At 43.0% G+C, this 25,185-nt stretch overlaps 1 protein-coding gene and 1 pseudogene across 9 annotated transcripts in view; one reads left to right on the top strand and one right to left on the bottom strand.

The window, feature by feature from the left end:
* Positions 1-7,705, top strand: part of LOC112840502 (ribosome biogenesis protein NSA2 homolog pseudogene) — a 79,402-nt pseudogene extending 71,697 nt beyond the window's left edge.
* NTM (neurotrimin) overlaps positions 1-25,185 on the bottom strand; it is a 962,773-nt gene that overhangs the window by 358,943 nt on the left and 578,645 nt on the right. The window lies entirely within an intron of this gene.

Below are 25,185 nucleotides of genomic sequence, written 5' to 3'. Positions count from 1 at the left end.
GTTCTGGGTCTGGGACCAATACTCAAGGGGGACCAAGCACAAGACCCTGAATTTCCAAGGGTACCAAAGCTGATCACTTTTCCAGCCACACTGGCAGTTTTTTCATACATGGCCTAGAACTTGGACTGAGAAGGTTTTCCAACTTAGGACGTAATTAAGGACAAAGGAAACAGGTGCTGGGATCTGAGTCGAGGACAGTGCTCTATTCTAGACTCTGAGGATAGAGCAGTGAACAAAGCAAAACTAAGTCCTCATGCCACTTAGGTTCTAATGGGGAACAAGGGACAATACACAGGCAAACAATAAGTATACAAAATAGATTAGGACTCACATGTTCATTATAGCACTCTTCCCAGTAGCCACGATGTGGAGAAAACCTAAATGCCCAATGATGGATGAATGAATAAAGAAAATGTGGTATATACATACAATGGAATAGTATCCAACCTTAAAAGAAGAAGGAAGTCCTGCCATCTGTGACAATACGGAGGACACTATGCTAAGTGAAATAAGCCAGTCAGAGGGGGACAAATACCGCATGATTACACTTATATGACTTATGGAAAGCAGTCAAACTCATAGAATCAGACAGTAGAATGGAGATTGCCAGAGGCTGGGGAAGAGGCAATGCAGAGCTGCTAATCAGCAGGCATTAGGCCTCAATGACACAAGATGAATGAGTTCTAGAGATCCTCTGTTCCACAGTGTCCCTGACATTGATAATCTTCAATTGTACACTTACCATGTGTTAGGAGGGTAGATCTCATGTTAAACGCTCTTTCCACAATAAAACAAAACTGAAAAGATAAAAATACATGCACACGTCAGGTGGTAGTGAGGACTAAGGAACTGCCTGTGGTTGGGGTGGTGTGCTGTGTGACAATGGGGGTCAGCGAAGGCCTCCCTGATACACTGCTCTTCTGAAAGAACTAAGAAAAGGAGCCATTGAGATACAGAGGGGAAGACATTTCCAGGCAGAGCAAAGAGCAAGTGCAAAGGCCCTGAGACTGAAGAGTTGAGCATGTGGCATTAATTTCCTTCAATCATTCCTTCTAGATGCAAAACATGTCAACTTTCTGCTTTACATTAACTCCTTGTTAACAACAATCCATCATCAGAAGGACAGCAATGTTTTGGTAAAACAAAGTGGCTAAGTTTTGTTAGTTCCCCAGAAATACCTCTTTGGATACAATCATCATGGTGCTTAATTTTTTTTTAATTGCATTATCTTGCTCAGTGTAGCACCTATGGCCTTATGGCCAAAGAAATACTTGCACTCATCACCTCACCACTGGATAATAATAAGATAGTAGTAATAATAATAAAAATAACAAATCTTATTAGTAGGAGCTAACATTTACCGTGTGTTTACACCCCATATCAGGCTCTGTGTCAAGTGCTTTCAGTGCATTATCTCATTTCAACCTCACTGCTAATCTAAGGAGGAAAAACTGAGGTTTACAAAAGTAAATTAAACCAATCAAAAACCAGCAGGTGGTATGGCCATTACTTACATTCACATCTGACTGATGCCAAAGTCAATATTATTAACTGGTGTATTAACTACTCCCCATATGGGTAACTGAGTGGTATCAATGTGTGAGTAAACAAGACCCCAGAGTGCTAAAACACTAAAACAAGATCACAAGATCAAAATTAAGGACAGACCTCACGGCCCTTGTGTCTGACAGATGTTCTATTCATTCCAAATGCTTGGTGCACACGTGCATCATCTTGCTCCTCTCTCCCTCCCCTCCCTTTGGTCCTTTCTTCCTTATCAACCACTTCTGGAGTGATCATATGTGCCAGGAGCTCTGCCTGGTGCCGGGATTCAGAGAAGACAGACAGACACACTCCCGAGGAAATGGCAGGCTGACAAGAATGCAGAACCTACTGGCTCCAGAGGCAAAGGGAGTTCTGCAAACGGACCCTGCAGCTATCCTATCCGTAATGCACAAGGTGAGAATGGACAATAAAATCAGGTATGAAGATAAAGCCAGTTTGTCAGTGCCAAGTAGTGGAGGAAATCATGCAGGGGAACATCATATATATATAGAGAGAGATATATGTATATCTCTCTCTATATATATAAAGCAAAACCACCATAACCAAAAGGAGGAAGCCATTCTCTGACCAGCTGCCTGTGGAGTCCACAAACAGAAGAGAAACTACGAAACATAGCACTGCCTTTAGTCCTGACAGCTTTTCCATCAAGAGGGGGCCCTATTACCAAGGAAGTTGAAGAAAGCCCTCTGGGGCTCACCAGGTGAATGTCCACTGTCTCAGCTGGAGAACTGCACACCGAGAGGGTCATCAGGATCCGGCAGGGGCACCCACACATTGAAGTCTCTCCTCTTTTCCTCCTGTCTTATCCCTAGGTAACAATTATGGAAAATGGGAGGAGGACACCTAATGTGGGGAATGTTCCCTGACAAGTATTCAAAGACAATAATATTGTCTTATATGACAAGTATTTACAAAATAAATAATACTTAAAACAGCACAGAATTGACTGTGTTGGGGCGCCTGGGTGACTCAGTCAGTTAAGCGTCCGCCTTCGGCTCAGGTCATGATTCCAGGGTCCTGGGATGGAGCCCCGCATTAGGATCCTTGTTCAGCGAGGAGTCTGCTTCTCCCTCACCCTCTGCCCCTGCCCCCTGCTTGTGCTCCCTCTTTCTCTCAAAATAAATAAAATCTTAAAAAAAAAAAAAAGAATTGACTCCGTGTGAGACTGAAAAATCAATGGAATAAAAGAGTCCAGAATTGGTTCCAAGTTAAGATGGCATTACCAGTCAGTAGGGCTAGATAGTTTAATTAACAGACGATGTTGGGACTATAAACTTGTTCATACAGAACAAAAACACGGGATCTCCCTCCTAACATAAAATATATTTCAGATGGATCAATGATTAAAATGTAAAATTTAAATTATGCAAACCATTAGGAAAATAATTCACATTTTTCAAAATCTTGGGATGGGAAGGGGGATGATCTTTTTCACCATGAGTTCATAAGACATAAAGGCAACTCTGACTACATAAAAATGAAACATTTTATATAAAAATATATATTTGATAAACAAGATAAGATTGCAAACGACCAACTGGAAAGTAACTTATAACACACATGACAATGGACAAAGTACATTAACATGTTTCATACTTGTTGAAGATCAAAAAGAAAAACATGAAAAAAAAAAAACGGGCAAACAACATAAACAATACGAAGAAAAAGAAATAAAAATGTCCAGTAAATATATGAAATGACATTCAACTCCATAATTAAAGAAATATAAATTAAACATTTCTCACCTACCAGTCTGGCAATGTCAAAAGTGTGAAAACACCCACTACCGCCCAGCTTTTCTGGAAACTTCTACACATAGTTGGTGGGATGGCACGTTGCAATAACCTTTTTGTTAAGCAGTTTTGCAATATTCCTCAGACTTTTAATTTGTGTACCATGGGTTCTAGCAATTCCATATCTAGGAGCTTGCATTACAGAGACACTTACACACAACCACCAAGATGTTCCTAATGGCCTTGGTTGGCAGAGCAGAAGAACTAGAAATAACTCGCAGGTAAATTTGTAATGTGAAAATTAATAACCGCAAGCCTCACTAAAATGGAGTCAGAAGCTAGAAGGGGAAGCACAGAAGGGGAAGCCTTATCACTCAAATATTAATTATAGAAATAATTGTCAATTGCAGACTACAACAGAAGTGTCAATTACAGACCCCAAAAGAATCTCAACAGGAAAGAATCATCAATTACAGCCCCAACAGGGAAAGATGTATATTGCATCGCCTATAAAAAATCGACTCCCCCTGCAACTCAGGCAATGAGAAACTGTCATCACCCTGAACTCTTGCTTCTCTCCGAGGGACTTTTGTTCAAAACAACCCCTCCCAACTTCCTCCTTCTCCTCCATAAAGTAACATTCCTCTCCTTTGTCTGTGGGACTTGTCTGTGGCTTTGCCATACTTGGCATGTCCCGAATTGCAAGTCTCTGTCATTCCCAAATGAACCAATATTTGCTGGTAAAATAACTGTTTTATCTTTAAGATTAACATAAGGAACTAGTGAAATACATCATGGCATCTTAGAAAAAGCAAGATTAATTTATTCATACCAACAAGGATGCATATTGCCAATATCCTGTTTGTAAATAAAAGGATCAATACACGTAAGGTGTTTTATTTGTGTACAATTCCTATTGCATGCATTGCACTTGGGTAGAAATGAATATAAAAATACATACAAACTTATGGACTCCTCTGGAGGAGGAACAGAAGACCCCTCCAAAGAAACTTTCCCTCTGCACTTCTAAAAACACTGAACTATTTAGGTGTTCACAGTGAGCATGGGCCTTTCTCTTCCTTTTTATTTTTTCAAACAACAATAATAAACTTTAAACTTTCCTTTTAAAGAACAATAAAGATCAGGAAATTTGACTGCTTAACTTATGAAGCAATTTAGTTTACCTAGGTGCTTTCTCCCATCTAAAAGAAGGGCGCTGGTCCCATTTTTACCGTATTTTCAGACGAGTGTTTCTAGGATTTAGAAAGAAGATTCTTTTTTAAAAAGCACATATGGCTGCTCAGCCCAAGCGTGCTAAGGACGGAAGGCAGCGAAGCATTCATCAGCGCTCCATTTCCTCATTTCTCCCCGTTTCGGAGAGTCCCTCACACTGCCTGCAAGCCCCAGCTTCCCAGGCCTGTTTATAATGCCTATCTACCTGATTTATCTCCCCCTTTACTCTGATTCCCTGGACCGCTCTCTCATCCTCCTTCTGGCCAGAATCTGGCTATAGACTTCGGGGTTCTATCAGTCTTCCTTTTAAGCAACCATCCCCAGTTCATTAGCTGTATACAAAGAATAGATATATTCAATCAATCATCCCACGCCGCGCCTGTGACCGTGCATGGAATGTAAGTATCTGCCTGCACTGGGAGACACTTAATAGGCAAGATTGCTTATCACTGGCAGGAAGCGATCTGCCGGGCACAGTCTATTCGTTTTAATATTTCTGTCTCCCGGAGATTTCAGGACGGACGCATCTCAGCGAGCAATTATATTTACCCTTCCATGGGGGACTTTTAGAGGTCATCGGTAAAGGTTCAGGAGGTCACGGTACAATTCAGTGTACCTCACAGGGGCAACTAAGCAAGGAATGTATGCAATTTGCCCTTTCTTTTTGACACACACCGGCTGGCTGATGATTGACTTTTAAGTTAATTCCTCAAATGATTTTGGAAATACTGGGCACTTAGGTACAAACTTGAGTATCTGGTAAGCTTTTACTTTTGCTAGTTTACCCCTTAACTCTTTGCAGAGAGGAGTGCCTGCTTGCCTATGTGCTGGGGGCTTATTCTAGATTCCCTCACTACCATCTTTACCCTCCAACGGACCAGAAAGGAGGAGGTGAGAACGTCCAGGGCATCAAGAAGTTGTCCCCAAGAACTGTTTCCACACCCGATGGAGTAAAGTGTTTGAAGCAAACTTGAGGCTGGATTTTCCGACATAGGAGGGGCTGTTCGGGTCCCTCACTTTCTGCACTGCTCCAAATTAAACACCTGAATGCCTGGCTAAGTGTTACGGCAGACCTCTAGCTGTGTATGCCCGCGTGTGTACGTGTGAGACAGGAGACGCCAAGGAAACAGGGGAAGCAGAGCCTCGGTCTTACACAAATATTTAAAAATCTGACTTGATTTATACTATTTCGTGAACCTCCCTGTAAGGAAAACACTATAAACCTTTATAGCAAGTACTGCTGTTTTTCTGAATTTGTGCTTGCTGAAAGGGAAAAACAAAATAAAAACAAAAACAATGAAATCCTACAACACACCAATGGGACTGTGTTTAGTTCAAAACTCCAGGCATGAAGCCCAAATAGATCCAGGCTGGGCTTTATCCTTACACAACAGGGGAGATGATAAAACACATTTACTTAGTTTTGCATCATGAGAGCCAAATGACTCCAAACTGAACTAATCCTGTTCTATCCCAGGAGCGGCGTTCTGACTCTACCCACTACATATGTCAAAATGGTGATGCCGGGGCATGATACATTTCCACGACACCCCTTCGAGTGTGATCAGGCATATACTCCAACACATAAATGCTCTGTATACATTTGCTTAAATAAATAATTCATGAAACTTACAAATACCTATCCCTGAAGCGGCCTCCGACTCTTAAACGCCATAAGCATGCTCATCCTCATTTTAAGCAGGAGGAGATGAAGTGCGTGTTGCAATTCAGATGGAGGGGATGCCAATCCACCGGGACCTATTTCAAATTAGTGAGGAGTGAGCTACTGGATATCAGAGCAGCAGGCAGAATTTTATGTCAAGGGCAAAATACTGAGATTACATGCTGATAACATTGTTCCTTGTGTGGAAGGAAAGCTGGGATGGGGGTTGCATGTTCAAACTACCTAGTGTGTTCCCTACGCCTTGTATGTGAAGCGGCGAACAGGCCGTGTCCCCTCCTGCAACGCAGGGGCCCCTCACACACAGTTCATTAAGAACTCCTCTCTGACCAGCCTCTTGTGTCCCATGCAGAGTGAACAGAAGGATTAATAAAGCACAGCCCAGAACTCAGCTACTGCCAGTCAGTGTCTGGGGAATTATTTTTTTTAACAAATGGAGAGTTTTACTCTGTGCCTAGTAATTCTGGATATATAGCACTTCATATTTTCCAGGCAAATTGTCTTTACACCAGCTAGTGGCATTTATCTGCTACCAAAAGCATATCAGTGTCACAGATGACGTTTTAAAATTACCAGCCCTTTTCAAGTTCCCACAAAAAAAAAAAAACAAAAAACTGTTTCAGAAAAGTTTATGAGCAGGAAGAGCACAATTTTCACACACAAATAATGTCCAAATGTGGCTTTTATAAAGTTCCTCTAAGAAAGAATCTTCTTTAAGGAGCATCTGTCTAACAGGTAATTTTTTCCCTTTTAGAAAAATGTGAGTCAGAATTAGAATGTCTGCCAGGTTGTGAAGAAAGCAGCCCTGGGCCGTCACCATGGATGTGTGAGGGAATGATCAGGTTCTGATACTACGCTTTGATTACCTGCATTTTTAAGGATATTCTTGGCTTATTTGTGATCTAATTTGGCGAGATATTTCTAATGTCAGAACTGACACCTGAACAGAAAAAAAGAAAAGAAAGTTGCATTTCTAAAATGTCTGACCCACGCGAAGTGGGCCAATGTGGTGGGCAGGGCTGGGCAGAAATGAGAGGTGTGTGCTCAGAGGGCAAAGGGGAAGGAGAGCCGGAGAGTTGCACCCCAAAGCCTCCCATTTTGTTCTCTTTCATTCTGGCCGGAGGACCTATCCATTTGTGTTCTTCCTCCCTCTCTGTTCTATTCGTTATATTTTTGAGGTACTGTGGTAGCACTAAGGCTCTCCGGGTGTGGTCCCCAGACCCGCAGCATTAGCACTACCTGCTTGTCCTCAGGCCCCACCCCAGACGCTCTGAATCAGAAACCTCCCACGGAGGGTGGAGTCGGCGAAGAGAAACTGTCCAACTGTAGCACGCATCAGAAGCACCTGAAGGGTTTGTTAAATCACAGACTACTTGGCCCACCTCTGGGAGCACCGCTGGCTGCCAGCTACCCTTTCTTCTCTGTGTCCCTAGCGGACATTTTCGATGTGGCCTCTGTTGGGTTGAGCCTAGATCGTGTGTCCACACCTTAGGTGCCAAGAAGGGGGAAAGCAAGTGTGAAGAGAACTCCCACGGGGGGAGATGCGCCTGTGGCCCCTCCACAGCACGCACAACCAGAGAACCCGCCCTCACGGGAAAAGAGTCTAGAGGCTACGTCAGCCAAATGGGAAATTGCCGCCAGCAGGTGGGACGGTGGAAGGCAAGGGCGAGAAGAGAGCAAGGGGAGGCAGTGACGGCAGAATGCCGCCTGAAAGGCCTCTTCACCTGACAGCTCCACACCCCTGACCGTGGTACAGAGGGCCGCAGGTGTGTGCTTAGTTCTTCGGAGTCTCTCTGCCTGGAATGCCCCGTAACTTTCCCGATGGCCAAACCCTGGACATTCCTCAAGAGGTGAGGCAAATGGGGCCCCCTCTGCAGAGTCCTCTCGGATCCGCGGACTTCCATTCTTCCGCTCCACAGAAATAACGATTCCCTCTGCGGAGACAATGTCTGTGCCCACCAAACTGTTAGCATTTACCTCGCAGGTCCACTGGAAGGATGCCTTTTCGCAGCCACCTTGCATCTCAGTGGGGACAGTTCTAGCTCCATTTCCAGGTCTGACCCCAAAAGGTCCGTGCCTGATTCTCTCCCCCCTCTCCCCTGTCCACCTGCATGGAAGCAAGGACACCGCTAGAAATACTAAGGCAAGAGCCCAGGTCCTTGAATCACCACCTGGAAGTGGTCACCTAGGAGAGCCATGTCACCTGCAGTGGACACTGTATAAGTAAGAAATGAATTTGTATTGTCTTAGCTCGCTAGGATTTGGAAGTTGTTTGTTGTAGCAGCTAGGAGTCATTACCCTACTAATCCTCTCTCCCTTCTGTTTTTGCAGAGCACTCTGTACCTGCCTCTGCTATACCACTTTCCATTTATATTACAGTTAGTTGTTTAAGTGTCCCATCTTCATATGAGATTATAGCTTTCTTTACTTTATTCCTTTTAAATCTCCAGCAAATAATAAAACCCTGGCATAAAATAGATAATCAACAAATGTCTGCAGAAGCAAGGGGAAGAAGGGGGAAAAAAAGAAGCAAGGAGAGAAAGGAACATCAGTTACAATATGCGTTGGTGTTCAATAACGCTGTGTGCTCTTTAATGCAGATTATTATGCAGCCAACACCTGCCAGTTTGAATAGATCTACACTTCACCTAGACTGAAGGGCAATGAAGCCAAATGGAAGCACAAGAATTGGGTTGAGAGCCCAAACCATTATTTAGTGGGTTTTTCTTTTGGAGGGGTTGTGTTTTGATCACTCCAAGTAAGTAATACCTGTTCCCCAATAATGCCAATAAGAACCTGCATTTTTCAAGTTGTGTTAAGTGCTTTGTAAGCTTTACCCCGGTCCTCCTGACACGGCACAGGCTTGTGGTAAGCAGTGACATAAAAATCTATCACTCATTGAGCCTGTGTTTGTTCCAGCATGTGATGGACCATGAACCATGCCAGGCTCTGGAGATGCAGGAATCAAGGACGCACCCCTTGCTCTCTAGGTGTTGATAGTCTCTGAAGAGGACAAAAAAAGAGAATATGAGGAGATGCTTCAAGCCTGGAGAGCACCACACAGATGTAAGGAGGCACTGGTCCCTCTTCAGTCTAGGCCCCCAGGAGGGCTTCGTGAAGACCAGCAAGGACATAGGAGTCAGATCGGCTTGGGTTCGAATCTCAGGCTGATCAGCTGTGACCTTCAGAGTCATGAGGTCATGTACCTCAGGAAGCTTGCTCAGCACCTGTCCCATGAGAGGTCAGCGGCTCCTCCTCTCCCCCACATAGAAGAGGCACAGAACTAGTGGGATGGTGGCAACACTAAGGCTCAGAGATACAATGCGCTTCGTGCCTTTGCACCGGGCCCCGTGCTGTGTACATTACCTCCTTTAATCATCATTTACAACAATGATTACAGGTAAGAAAACAGAAGCCAAGTAATTAATTGGCCCAAGGTCACACGTGGCCAAGGAGGGGGAGAGTCAGGATCTGAATTCTTGTCCCAAGAGCTCTTTCCCTAGCGTTATCCTGACTCCCGGAGGGGGTGGGGGCGGGGCTGGAGGGAAGGGGTCAGGAATACACCTCTAGCCCCGGGCTGATGAGTTTCTATTCTGCCCCATGGATATGGAATGGAAAACTGCCAGCTACTAAGTGGAACAAAAGCAACAGATTTATGAGTTATTGCCCTTTAAAAAAATATGTAAATACAAATAAATATGTGTGAGAGATTGCAAAACGTGCCTCTCATCTTTTTATGCTCTAATGTATCCTTCTTCGGCCCTTGAACCCTTTCACATGCTGTAGTCCCACTGTCATGTGAACTTATCCTTCTGGTCAATAGAATCAATTAAGGAGAAAATTTAATGTACTTGGCAGGATAGGTTCACTTTGTTAAAATATTTTGGTAATTTGTACTCATATTCATAAATGACATTTTTTTAAAAAACCACTGATTATGTCAGCTCATAAACTGGTTTTGTCATCAAAATAAGGTAATTGTCTATTTAAATTATATGTTTCAAGGACGTAGCAACATTAGGATTACATGCAAGATTTAGCAACAGATCTTCTTTTACACTTAACATTTGCTGTGGACAAAGAGTGATATACCCATCTGGTGTTAGACTCAAACACTCCACTAAACTTACCCAGAAACAGAAAGATGACATCCTGACCCTGAAAAACACAAGAATTATTTAAAAAGATAAAATAAGGAAACATTCCTCAAAGCTCTGGGACAGTCATTTGTAACAAAAGTGTCCATACCTTCTGTAACACAAGGGGACTATGTCTAGTCCAAGCTCCCTGATAATGGAGTGGCAGGCAATCATATGTACATTGCTCATGGAAATCACTTGTATATATACATGGTAGGATTTGCAAAACACTTGGGACAACCAAGTACACACAGGCGCCCTGCAGTAAACTTTATAATATTTATCTAGTAAATTACACCAATTAATGTCTTTACTTGTTTGAGGTCCTAAGAGCACTCCCCACTCCCCTTCCTGCCCAGTCAACTGCTCCTGAGAACAGATGACGATATTTTGTTTGTAGTGAAATTGCATAGGAATTGCACGTGGCACATTGCATCAGGTTAAGAGTGAAAATAAGAAATTGTAATCCAGCAATGCCTGGTAAGGTTCTCAGGTTGGAGACTGGGTTTAGAGACAAACCAGGTCTCTTCAGAATCACCCATGCCATATTGGGATCATCTACGATGAAGCTAAAAATAGCAAGGAAGTTTCTCTGAAGTGAGACCTTCTATGCCCAGTTTAAAACATATTTCTCTGGTTCAGCTCAGATCTGCAGAACAAAGCTATTCAGACAAGAGAGATGACACAGGTAAAAGTCTTCAGGGTAATGAAGTAACCCACGTTGGGTCTCCTCAAATCAAAACCTGACATTGTCCTGTTAAAAGGAACACCACAGGCCCAAGATGAACTCACTTATGCCAAGCCAAGTCACCATATCTGGGCTTAATATCTAACACTTAATTGCAGTTTCAACCTCCCCCAGAAATATAGTCTTAACTGGTCAGTTAGGAATTTTCTGATCAGCACCAAAAAAAGTAATCTGTCACATGTTCTCTCCATAACCCCCCGCACCCACCCACCACCAACAACAAAGGAAAATGAGGTAATCTACATGATTAGATGCCTTGCCCTTCCTTCCCCCCATGGGAAAATGACCTTGCCAGAACTGATCTTTTTTTTGCTAATCAATTCTTGCCCTTTCCTCCTTCCTATAAAACCCTTCCATTTTGTACAACTTTTGTGGGTTCCCCTCTACGTGCTAGATGGGATGTTGCCCAATTCATGAATCATTTAATAAAGCCAACTAGATCTTCAGGTGAGGTTTTGTGTTTTTGTTTTTGTTTTTTTTTAACAATCCTCACACATCTGGCATTGAATCACACATTTCTCCTTCTCAAATCTGGCATCCATCCCTACTACTCTCTTAATTTTCCCCATATCCCAAAATACCATTTGTTCAAGGGAGTAAAAGAGAAATCTTGAAAATTCGCTTCTTCAGATGCTAAATTCCTCATACCCTCCCCTGTCCCATTGGAAAATTCATGAAAACATGCAATCAGTTGTCCCAGTTGCGTAGTTTACAGGAATGGTTGGTGGGGGGCAGGGTCCTAAGGGAAGAAAAATTTAGGAAGCAAACAGAAGTACTGACACACCAAAGGCGTGCCCCTGCTTCTTGCAAAGACCAGCCCTGTCCCTATGCTTTGCTTCTCATCTCTGCTCTCTTGCATCACAGTTGATTCTCCTGGAATGTTCTCATCTGCATGCAGCCAGGCTCTGGTTAGCAGGCCTGTGAATACATACACAAATACAGTTACTTTGACTTGATTTTCCTCAGAAATTACCATCATTTTTTGCTCCCCTATCCTACTACTTTTCTGAAATCCATATTGCCAGGATCACCATGCCATCATCTTATCCAATAGCAGGGACAGTCCTCTTCTCAAGTCTCCAGAACTTACGGTGTGGCCGCATTCAGCAGCAAAGCTGGTCACTCTGCCCTTAGAACATTTTCTTCCCTCCTCTGTTTTGAGCCGGACCCTCCTGGTTTTCTCCCTATCTGATTGGCTCTTGATTCTCTGCGGCTTTGTTGGCTCCTCCCTCCAATTTTGGCCTTGGGGCTCCAATCCCTGATCCTGCACTGCATCTCTACCATCTCCTTATTTTGGTGATTATATCCAGTTTCAAGATTTTTTTAAATTTTTTTATTAACATATAATGTATTATTTGTTTCAGAGGTACAGATCTGTGATTCAGCAGTCTTACACGATTCACAGCGCTCACCATAGCACATACCCTCCCCAGTGTCCATCACCAGCCACCCCATCCCTCCCACCCCCCTCCACTCCAGCAACCCTCAGTTTGTTTCCTGAGATTGAGTCTCTTATGGTTTGTCTCCCTCTCTGGTTTCATCTTGTTTCATTGTTCCCTCCCTTCCCCTATGATCCTCTGTCTTATTTCCCAAATTCCTCATATCAGTGAGATCATATGATACTTATCTTTCTCTGATTAACTTATTTCACTTAGCATAATACCCTCTAGTTCCATCCACGTCGTTGCAAATGGCAAGATTTCATTTTTTTTTTGATGACTTAACAACAAATACAAGCTTATCTCTCCCAAGTTTATATCCTCAACTCTCCTGTTTTCTCTGAGCCCCACATACATCCACTTAAAAACTCCTCCTGATTCTAAATCTTAAATTCGGTCCACCCAGAACAGCACTCTTTCTTCCTCAGCCCCCAACGGCTTCTTCTCCAGTCTTTCAACGCTGGTAAGAAGAATCATGGTCCGTCCAGTGCCCCCGTCAAATCCCTGGAAATCATTCCGGGCGCCTACTATTCTCTCACTGCAAACTCCTCCAGCATCACATCCGATCGTCCTCCTCTAAAATGTCACTTCCCCCTCTACCTCCCTGTATATGCACCACCATGTCCACGCTGCCACTGCTTTCTCACTCGCGTGGCCACAGGAGCCACGGAAGCGGTGTTTGATGCGTGTCACCCTCCCACTTGGCATGGTACGCAGAGCAGTCGGGGTTATTTTAGAAACATACACACGACCAAGCCATTCTCTTGCCTGAAACCTCTAATCCTTCCCATTGCACCCGGAGAAAGTGCGAAGGCGGCACCCCGGCCAGCAAGGCAGGGCGCAAGCTGCTGACTGCCCACCTACCTGACCTCTCCACTGCCCTCTCTCGCGCCATTATGCTGGGCCACAGTGACTCCCTTTATCTTTCCCAAACGTGCCAAGACGGCTGCAGCCACACAAGCTTCCTACTTGTTTTCTTACTCATTAGAATTCTCCACTTCCTCTCTGCCTGGCTGGCTCCTTCCCAGTCTTCAAGGCTCAGTTCAACTGTGCCCATCTCGAGAGTCCGTTTCTGACCACTCTGCCCCAGTTACTTTCCACCCTATCACCTGCTCCTTTTCTTTCCTTTTCCTTTTCATCAAGACGTGGCCTTTTCAATTGTGTTTATCATCTGCTTGCTTCCCCCACGAAAATGTGAGCTTCCGTGAAAGCAAAGGCCAATCTGGTCACCTGTGTATCCCGACCACCTCAAATAGTACTCAGCACATAGTGAGCACTCAGTGCATGTTAGATAAATGAATAAATGAATTAACAAATAATGTGCACCAGCTAAACTGATAGCAAGTGTGCCTATTATTTTCCAGAAATAACAGACATTATTTTGAGGTCTGGCTCAGTAATCTTTTACAAAAAGCAGTCAAGTACAGAGGACAGGGTATGCAGACTCTGAAAGGATCTCATCTTTTCTCTGCCCTTTGAGACATTTTGCTGAACATCCCCTAGAAAATAACTTTAATCCATGTCATGCCCTTTATCATAACTCTAACATAGGAGCTATGTCTCCAAATAGGATACTGGGTATAAAGAAATTATGATCTCTTTCTATAGTTAGACCCAGGCCAAGATTACCATGGTATGAAGTGCCAAGTATCCCCTTGCCTAGATTAGTCTATAACTAGAGAAACAAGAAGAGACTCATTCTTTCATATGAAGAATTCTGCATCATATATGAATGACTTTGCGATTTCATTTACCTCTGCCCAAGAAATTATCCAAAAGACCTCAGTCACTTCTGTAGTGATGACAGAGCAGCACTGCATCTCACACCTTGTCCCTGCAACATGCCCCCACTTAATACCGATCACTGTCAGAACCCATGCATTATACAGAGCGCTCTCTCCACATGGCCCGGTGTATCCTCACATTTTATCTCCCTGCCATATCTGTCTAATAGAACAAAAACTAATACACAGAATATTAAAAAAACATTAATAGCCAGAATACATTATTAATTCAATTAAAGTACGAGTCCAATAATGATTCTTTTTCATTGTGCTTATTAAAAGGAATAATTAATTGCTAAGAGGGTATTAAAAAAACACACATAAACTGCTGACTCTACTCCTCAGTGAAAATGCAGAGCTTCTGCTTCTTCAGGAATAATAGAGAACACGTGCTGGGTACAGTTCTAGATAAGGAGCAATATTCCTTCTTACTCCTTTTCTTTACAGTTTCACACTTAAAAACCAAAGAGTTAAAAAGTAGGTAGGTTGGACTTTTTCCTATGGACCTAGGATAAGAATCTCCTCTGGGGCTACATTAGAAACTTGGTTCCATTACTGATTAGTCATATTTTCTTGGGCTTGTTATTTAGCTTCTCTGGGCCTCATTTTCATTACCTCTGAAGTGGGAATAATAGGAGAAGCTATCTCAAGGTTGTTATGAGATAAACATAAACACTTGGAGCACTATCTGTTATATAGAGCAAGAGACTGATGAATCCTGGTATTAATGCCATATCAGATCTCCCTGCTCCTCAGTTCTGTCTACTGATAGATCACAGGTAGGGTCTTCCCTCCAGAGTAGCGGCTGATCTTGACGGCCAACTCCCTTTGGCTACAAGTTTGATCACCCAGCATTTAGCTATATCCAACACATGATAAAAAGACACCCAAGAAAACAATACTTTCTTAAAAGACACTCAAAACCTTAGATGAGAAACATGCATTTTCCAGTGATATCGCAGTATCAAATAGAAGAATGCAATGTATCATATAAATGAATGTCAAGACAAACTGACATTTAATTCTATACGAGCCAATATTATCATTTTAATTTTAACCAACTTTGATGCCAAACTGCTTCAAATATATGCCTCACTTCAATGCCTTCGGAGACTGAGTATGCTGAATGTAATTTAATATATTTTAAAATGTTGATGCCTCAGATTCATCATCCTGAACACCAATTTTTATATTGACACTCTTAGGAGTTAATGAGATATTTAAGAATCTGCTCTCTCTCTATACATATATAGCTATGATTTCCTTGATTCCTCTCTTTTTATCACTCCTAGTTATTGCAATACTTGAGCAAAATTACAATACTGGTACTTTCATACTGATTTTGCATAAGAACAAAGTATCAGTATTAAGGATAGTGAATGCCAGTATTTTATTTAAAAGTGAGATATGTCACCCTCTTTATCTGCATAGTCTTTGTTCCTTATTCTGCATGAGACAGGGCTTGAATCTAGAACTGAGAATCCTCTATTATTTTAGACTAAAATTCTACAGCTAAGAAGACTAGAGAAAGAAGCCCCAATTAAAATACACTCTCCTATGAAAGGCAACACCAGGTCCACAGAAAATGTATCTGGCCCTAGCAGTAAATGGGAGGTTTGCAAAGGGAATTTAGTGAGTTAAGTCAGGGAGTCCTCCATTGTCCACTTCCCTCTCCTCACCAAATCCCCTATCATACCCTCCTGCTTCTGTTTCCTTTAATTATTTAATGCTGACCTCAATCTTATAAGTAAAGCAGGAAGAGACATTATAAACAACAACAACAACAACAAAGGCACCCCTGAATGGGTTTTAAGTGTGAGAGGCGGGGAGTGATACTTTCCAAATCAGAGCATCCATGTTCGATTCAAAGCAGTAATGTGGCAAATAATTCTCCTGGAACATCTCAAGATACAAATAATGCATCACGTATGTAAATACCTCAATAATGATAATCCAATAAAACCATCAGTATTCTGTTCTTTTCAAATAGCACAGACACAAGTAATTCAATCACTAAACACCCTTATATTAACTCCATCAGCTTCCTCTGGTTAGCCATCAAACGGCCTTCAGTTTGTCAATTGTCAATTGTGTTTGTCAGTTGTCAAATTTGTGCCCTCCCTCACCTGGATTCTGTATAATCTCTGCAGGTATCACAGTTTCCATCTCTCAGCCTTGTAAACCATTCCCCAAATGGCCACCCAGCAACATCTTGTTGTAACCCAGGAACTCAGGCCCTGTCACCGCTTCCTTTAAGATGCTCTGATGGCTTCCTCTCGTATAATGAAATGAGACCCAGAGAGGTTACCCATCTTTCAGAACCCTGCCCATTCACCCCTCCCACCACTTCCTGCATCCCTCTCCCCATTGTCTACTCTGCTTTGGACACAATGGTCCCTTTTCTCTTCCTCCAACACATGAAACTTGTTCCCCTTGCCTGGAGAGCTCTACTCCCACATCCACCTCTCCAATTAGATCTCAGCTCAAATGTCACTTCCTCTTAGAGAAACTGTCACTAAGCCACCAATATACAGAAGCCACCCAGGCGGCCCGGATCATAGCACTTGGTGTGTGGGTTTTTTTTGTTTTGTTTTGTTTTTAAGATTTATTTATTTATTTTAGAGACAGAGAGAGGGCGCGCGTGCACTCGAGCAGGGCAGGGGCAGAGAGAGAGGGAGAGAATTTCCGGGAGACCTCACCTTTCCCCGCTGAGCGCAGAGCCCATGGGGGGCGCAATCTCACGACTCTGAAATCATGACCTGAGCCAAAACCAAGAGCCAGTCACTCAACCGACTGAGCCACCCAGGCACCCCCGGTCCTATCTGATACATTTATATAAGTCTGTTTGTTCACCATCTGTTCTCAAGAGAATATAAGCTCAAGAACACATTATGTCTCTCTTACTCACCACAGAATCCATGGCACATCATATGCACGTAATAAATATTTCAATGAGAGAATAAATATTTACTCTCTGCCAGGTATCACTAAATACATATATGGACTCTTTTCTTTAATCCTCAAAACATCTCTACCAAGCAGTTTCTATTAATTGCTATTCTTAGTTTACCAGTAAGGTTAAGTAAATTTCTGAGCTGACACCAAAGTCCATTCTCTTTACTGTTCTGCTATATTCTCTTATATCACCCCATGATATCTTCCAGGGAAAGTTATTCTTTTATTTCTTTTTTTTTTTAAGATTTTATTTATTTATTTGAGAGAGAGAGTGAGCAAGAGAGAGCACAAGCCGGGGAAGGGGCAGGGGGAGAAGGAGAAGCAGACTCCCTGCTGACCAGTGAGCCCGATGCGGGACTCGATCCCAGGACCCTGGGATCATGACCTGAACCGAAGGCAGATGCTTAACCAACTGAGCCACCCAGGCGCCCGAGAACGGTGTTCTTGACAATTTGCCCTAATACTATAAAAAGCCTTCTCGTTCATTGGAAAATGACCAAAGCTGCTTCCTCAGCTCCAGTGTGGGGTTTATTTTATTGTGTCCTAACTTCTTTAGACATGGTAATCCCCTACCCAGCCACACAGTAACTACAAATGGGGATGTGTGGTGCAGTTGCCAAGAGCACAGGCCCTGGGCTTAGTTGTCTGGGATCAAAGCCCCATTCCCACACTTTAGGCAGCAGGCCTGGCGCAGGTTCCTCAAAGCCTCTGTATTCCTGGCCCTCATCTGGAAAACAGTGATGATTACAGATCTCCAAAAGTTAAGTGAGATACTAAGTAAAGCATTTAGAACAGGAACACGGCCAACAAAAAGAGTTCAGTAAATGTTTGCTGGGATTTTTATTCTTACTAAATATACCCTGACTATGTAATTACCCAGTACACCCTTCTCTTTACCAAGCTAGATTATAGATACTACAATAACCCAAATTTATTGCCCCTGGGACTCTTATAGTAAGAAAGATTCTTCCTCTCCCTCTGCTTTTGCTTGGGTATGGGTTACGAATCCTTGAGAAAGAGCCTCGCAGGGAAACAGGGTACATGGAAGCACTAATTTAATAAAACTCAGTGATCAAGCCTGGGAGAGTCCACGCACGGTCCAGAGCCATTTGCCTTATGCACCCGAGGAAGCTACAGTGGGAGCAGAGTCTGGCAGGGTCTGTATCATCAAACAATCACCTAGCGGCTGGGGTGGAAAACAGCAAGCTCAGTATCTCCGACCTCGAGAAATAAATGTCTTACTTAGAGCAAAGCCACTGGAGGCAACTAAAGGATCAGGGACATGGGATTCCTACCTAAAACCCCAAGGTGTGTGGAAAACAACCGTCCCGGTGGGAACTTGGGCAACAGGACAGGCATGAAAATGAAGTGACTCACAAGTCAGCCAAGTGTCACTGAAGGGCTGAAGCAGCAGCAGACCCTGGGGGGTCTGGAGGAGCGGGGCCCGCCCAGGACGTGGGGGAAAGGGGGTGGGAGGCACCTACCTCCCACCTTTGGTCCCTGTGCATTTCCCTGGACAGCCCCAGGACCCGAAGCCAACTGGCAGAGCCGGCCACACTTGCAGGAGAAGTAGCACGGTACCGCCAGCTCCCAGTGACAAAAGGAGTGTTTATAGCAGGCGCGCTGACAGCTGTCCGAGTGCCACATTTATTTACAAAATGTTAGTTAAATTACTGACAGTTGGCGCTGTGGAGAAAGAGCTGAGAGAAAAGCTGACATTTCTTGATCTAGCGAGTGCTCGCAGCACGGGGTTCTGCTCCCCTGTTTATTAATTCCATTATTTGCTTGTTACTTGATCTATTTATGACTTCTGGCTTATTCACCGGCCATTGCTTTTAAGAGGCTTCGAGTGTCTGGGCAGCTGAACTGCTCCATGCAATTTGGTCCACAGGCCCCAGGGCTCACAGTTGCCTGAGGATTGGCTGTTGCAACCAGCCTGGATCTGTTCCCCTCAGACTGGTGCTCAGGAGCCTTCTGGAAACCTCCTGAGGACAGGGAATAAATGCTGACTTGCTCTGGGCCGCGCCCACTGGTGAGAAGCGTATGCTTGTTAAGTTCTGAATAATCACCATAATCAGCACCATCGCGTTTTTCCTCTTCCATTGAACAGAGACAGGTTTTCTGTGATGAAGCTGGACAAAGTGCTTCCATTTTTTATGCTTTCTGACAGGGGCAATTAAGATAGAGGAAGAAGAATTTGGGTGATAAATGAAGATCAACATCCCGGCTGTAAAGAGTTTTAGACACTAAAACATATTTCTGATAGAGCTTGTTTGTACAGTCTCTTTCCCCCAGTGTAGAAAAAAGCATGCATTGCCTTAAACCATTGTCTTTTCTTCCAATGTGTTTCTTCTCATGTCAAAATAGAGTATGTTTTTGTTCACGATTTAAAATACACAGATAATGGGGTGCCTGGGTGGCTCAGTCGTTCGAGCGACTGACTCCTGGTGTCGGCTCAGGTTTTGATTTCAGGGTCCTGGGATCCAGCGCTGCTTCGGGCTCTATGCTCAGAGGGGGTCTGCTTCTCCCTTTCCCCCCTCCCCCTGCTCGCACATGCGCATGCTTGCTCTCTCTCTCTCTTTCTCAAATAAATAAATCTTAAAAAAATTAAAAATAAAATACACAGATAAGCAAAGAGTACTTAATGAGAACTTGTCTAGACATCCTATTTGAAATCATGGCCTTCATGCTTCCACCTCCCACACTCTTCATTCATTCTTCTTCTCCACAGCCTGTACCGCCAGTTAATATATTCCATATTGCTATGTATTTCGTTCATGATATGTCTCATTCTCCTGGAAGGGAAGTTCCACGAGGACAGGAACTGTAGTATGTTTTGTTAACTACCCTATTCCACAGTGCCTAGAATGGTGTCCAGCATGTGGTCGGTGCACAATAAATATTCCTGAATAAAATCGAACTGAGGGAGGCCTACATGGCTCAGTTCGTTAGGAGTCCCACTCTTGATTTCGTCTCAGGTCATGATCTCGGGATCCCGGGATCGAACCCCATGCCGACTGAGCCCCACTCCCTGCTTAGCAGGAAGTCTGCTTGAAGATTCTCTCCCTTTCCCTCTGCCCCTCCCTCAACTTACACATGTGTACCCGCTCAGACACTCTCTCAAATAAACTAATTAATTAAAAAAATCAAACCTAACATAACCATGCAGAGGATGCATTCCTCAGTCTGTGTTCTGACAGACCCTAACTGCTCTAAGCTCAGATTTAAAATGGATGTAGGCACAACCACTGGGGAGGGACCAACCAGGTGGCCCAGTGTGCTCTGCTACCCTGTCTTCAGAAATGGGCCAACTCTGGGTAGTGACCTCTTGCTGCTCCAGGCCAGGGTCATACTCCGGCCTTGCCAGCCCAGCCACCATCAGCCCCCACAGACCTAGCCCTTTCTTGCCTTCTCCACCACATCCCACAGTGTCCCTTCTATATTCCTCCAACCCACCTGCCCATAACGCAGATTATAAATTGCCCCCATTCCAATCTCTTTCTGAGGGCCTGGTTCTCAAGCTTGCTCTATCTGGGCAGATTGGAGGCTGGCCGACGACAGGAACTGTGCTTTGTAGATCTCGGTAGCCCACACAGTGCACTGCACAATGTCCTACACATGGTAGCATGTGAGCAAAAAGCCCCAAGACCTATCCGAGCAGTATGGGTTCAAATGGTAACTTAGTTCCACTTTTACTAGATCTTATAACATTGACCTCTTTCTGATTTTAGAAAAGGGGCTCCGTCATTAAGCGTCTGCCTTCAGCTCAGGTCGTGATCCCTGGGTCCTGGGATCGAGCCCCACATCGGGCTCCCTGCTTGGTGGGGAGCCTGCTTCTCCCTCTCCCACTCCTCCTGCTTGTGTTCCCTCTCTCGCTGTCTCTCTCTCTGTCTCTTGTCAAATAAATAAATAAAATCTTTAAAAAAAAAAGTAAAACTTAATTTTTAAAACTTTAATAATTATAGAAAAAACACAAGAAGAAAATCAAAGTCACCTGTAATTCCACTACTTGGAAACTTTATGAGGTTTACTGTGTTGCTATAAGAGCTTTTCAGTGTATATTTTTAGCAGGTGTTTGTGTGCACATACTCACAATCATAGGGCACTAAACCATTTTTGATGATGAGTTATAGACCAGTTAATTATCTGAAATGACTTAGAGTTTTTTTCCTTTATCCATATTCAGTAAGATATTGATTTCAAATTATTAGAAAATACATACATACAAAATACATGCAAAATACATTTGCAGGACAATAAATAAAATTTCTTTTTACATATATGAAAAAAAGCAGGAGCACCTAGGTGGCTCGGTCGGTTAAGTGTCTGACTCTTGATTTCGGCTCAGGTCATGATCTCAGGTCATGGGGTCGAGCCGCACATCAGGCTCCACGCTGAGCATGGAGTCAGCTTGTCTTTCTCCTTCCCCCTCTGCCCTTGCCCCCACTCATGCTAGCATGCTCGCTCTCACTCTCTCTCAAATAAATAAAGTCTTTAAAAAATAGAGAAAAAAGCAAACAAATATAGACAATGCATTATTTAAGAATACTCATATATTTGGTAAAACTCTAAAGAAAAGAAGGAAATAATAAAGAAGTTCAGGGCAGAGGCCAGCTCCTCAGAGGAGACAAGCTATAAAATAAGGAGGGAACATATAAGACTTCACATCTAATGGAAGGTTTTATTTCTTGGAGTAGGTGAAGGGCACACAGATGATCAGTCTGTTATGTTTTTATACATATTGATAGATATGTTATATACCTGTTGAGGTATAAAATATTTCATAATAAAAGAAAAATAATACATATTTTGTTCTTAGTATACATGAAATATTGTGTTACTGAAATAAACATTTCATCAGCATGTACTGAGGGCCTACCATGAGCCAGGCCCTGTATGGTAGGTCCAACATGGATACAGAGGAAGGAGGACCAATCACAAGGCAACTGGTAACACACTTGCTTCACCACTGCCCGTGTGCTCCGACCATACCCTCATCGTGATTTGTCCCAACCATCCCCAATTTCTAGTAGGAAAGGACTTGGTGACCAAAATAGTTAACAGAAAACTTCAAAATGTGTTTTGCACAGGAGCTATATGTAAATATTTCCTTAAAAACAGGACTATGTTTAATTAATATTTTATCTGCAATTCACCAGTAATTATTAAGAAATACAATCAAAAATACCATAGGCATACACTGTAGGATTAAACAATCCAGCACCAACTAAGGCATTAATAGCAAAGCAAAATGAACTGTAATTATTTACCTTTTTTAAGTAATGAAAAAAATTAATAAAATAATAAAATAGGAGTCATATTTTATGGCCTCTCTGCTGAAGCTTTTATTTCAGAGCATTTGTTCAGGACATTTCATCAATTTCAACCATCATAAGACCAGGAGCAACAAGGACCTGGCAGTGTGGCTGAGCCTTTGATCATAAATGAAAATGGAAGTCTGGGGATGGAGGACTGTTTATTCACCCAAGGAAGTCGATGGACTTGTACTCCAGGGGAATTTCATGATCCATCAAGGAATTTCCAAATCCACACAATGTAACAGTTGGAAGTGGCTTCATACTTGGTGGATCAATATAAGCCTAACCGAAGGCAGACAGAAAAAGAGCTTTTCCATAATTATGGTAAGTGCTGATTAGATGAGGTGGCTCAGGTCCTGTGGGAGCTCAGAGTAGGTACATTTAGCCAGCGTTAGGGGCTCTGTCCTGTCAGTGACACACAGATACATATCAAACATGGTCTTTGCTTTTTAAAGAACTTGAAAATCGAACAAGGGTGGGGCATGAAAATAATAAAATACAGAAAAATGAAAAAAGAATATGTAGTCCCCAAAATGATCAACCTGCTCTAGTAGCTTCCACAGGACCAAGAATAAAATCCAAAGGGGTCACTATGATCACTGCAGCCAAGTGGCCTGGCCTTGGCTCTGACCTCTTCTCCCTGGTCTGTGCAAGTCAAGATGCATCTACCCCTGCACCTCTGTATCTGCGGTGTTTCTCCCTGCTATGCCCTTCCTCAAATATACACACACACTCACTCCCTCACTTCATCAGATTGCACTCAAAAGCCTCGCCTTAGAAAGACCTCCCCCAACCCGTGTGACCAGAATTAGCATCTATTCTTCAGTTTTCTTTTCGAGAGTGTGCATCCCTACCTGACATTTAGATAACCACTTCTTTGTTCGTTGTCCTCACATGTCGCAGGGTCTAGAACAATGTTTGGCACTGAGCAGATGTTGAATAATTATTTGTTGAACAAATGACACATGGTCGTAAACAACAAACTATGGGAACCTGGGTGAGTAAGAGGTTTGAGTGAGATTATGCCGTTTGTAGGATTTCCACGGACTTGGGCCTCGGAGAGAGGAGAGAAAGAAAGAATAGCAGAGAAGGGTATGGAAAAAGCATTCAGGCTAAATGAGCCACGGAGAATGTGTGCTAGAGCACCTGAAGGGTACTTTGGTAGCAGGACAAAAGACAAAAGCAACAGAAGAGTTTTGTGTGTGGGATTCCAGGCAAGAGACACAACATGGCTGGGACAGCCTACCTTCCATCAATCTCCCACCCGTGATAAATAGTTTTAACTTTTTTTTCTTTCTAATTTAATGTATTATGGATAGACTATAACAAGTTTAATGCTTGCTATATGTCAGGTACAATAATTGAGATTTTACAAGTTATCTTCTGCAATTATTATAAATAACTATGATTATTAAAAGATGGGAGGGCTCATATTAAATGCTGCTAATGATGCTGTGTTTTGTTGTTATTATTATTTCATTCTTATGACAACTCTGACAGGTAGCTATTAAGGTGTTATTCAACCATGTTTCACAGATAAGAGAATAAAGGCTCAAAGAAGTTAATAATTTCACAACTGAGGTCCCAACTCCAGAGTCTTCTTTATTCCCACTCCAGAATAATTCACAATCAGCATGTTTTATGTAGACTAACAAGAGTTGAGTCTATATGGTTAGGATCTGTATTCATGTATTATATCTAAACAAGCTACAAAGAAAATTCACAGGGTAGGCATCTGCCTATTGGAGGCCGACCATGTTGTTAACCCATCTCTGTTCATATGTCTCTTACAGCTTCAAAAAGTTAATCCCTCCATACGATTAAATATCCCATCTTCCATTCCTCCTTTTAGGCAGTAGGGAAAACCATATTGTGAATGGAATTTTGAAGGTCTGTTGGAAATTGAGGCTCGAAGGGCTAGTAGGAACCACAGTGGGCAACCACTAAGGGCACGGGGTCATCCAGCAGGGAGGTCCCCAGCTCCAGCACAGCTTAGGTGAACACAAAAGGCAGTAGGGAAGTCATCTGCTTTGGATAAAAATTCAGATACATAGAGCACCTCATCTAGGCTAACTCTCCAAGTCTTCCACTCAGTATACCCTGAAGGTCAGGCCTGCCTCTCCCAGAGACTGGAAGGGCCTTGGGGAGGGGACAGGACTCAGTTTCTGACGACTACCACCACCTGCTCTGAGCCGCCCCATGTCCTGGTGGGATCCTTGGAGCTTGGCGCCAATTACTAATTATACATTAACGGAAACAAGCAAAGCAACTATTTTTTCAACCAAAGATAACCCTAAGGGCAGGGAAATGTCAGACTGAATTCTTAATAAAGTTGGTGCAAAATGCTCTAGGGGTGCAATGCTAAATTTTCAGAAATGGAGACAATCCAAGGACTAGAAAAAAAGGCAAAAACCTCACCTTCTTAGCATACGCAGTGTGTAGGTTTGATTACTGAATAGAGATATGAAATATGCACTAAATAATTCTTCTGAACAGCTCATTAGGCCTAATCCATCTCTGATTTCTATGAGTCCATTAATTCCAAATATGTGTCTGCTTATACGTACACACATATCCACACAGGATCAT

Source organism: Callorhinus ursinus, unplaced genomic scaffold, assembly GCF_003265705.2.
Source record: "Callorhinus ursinus isolate GAN/ISIS: 27379988/994484 unplaced genomic scaffold, GSC_fseal_2.0 scaffold19, whole genome shotgun sequence".
Lineage (NCBI taxonomy): Eukaryota > Metazoa > Chordata > Mammalia > Carnivora > Otariidae > Callorhinus > Callorhinus ursinus.
The sequence above is the reverse complement of the archived record's forward strand: the minus strand, read 5'-3'. Positions and strand labels throughout refer to the sequence as shown.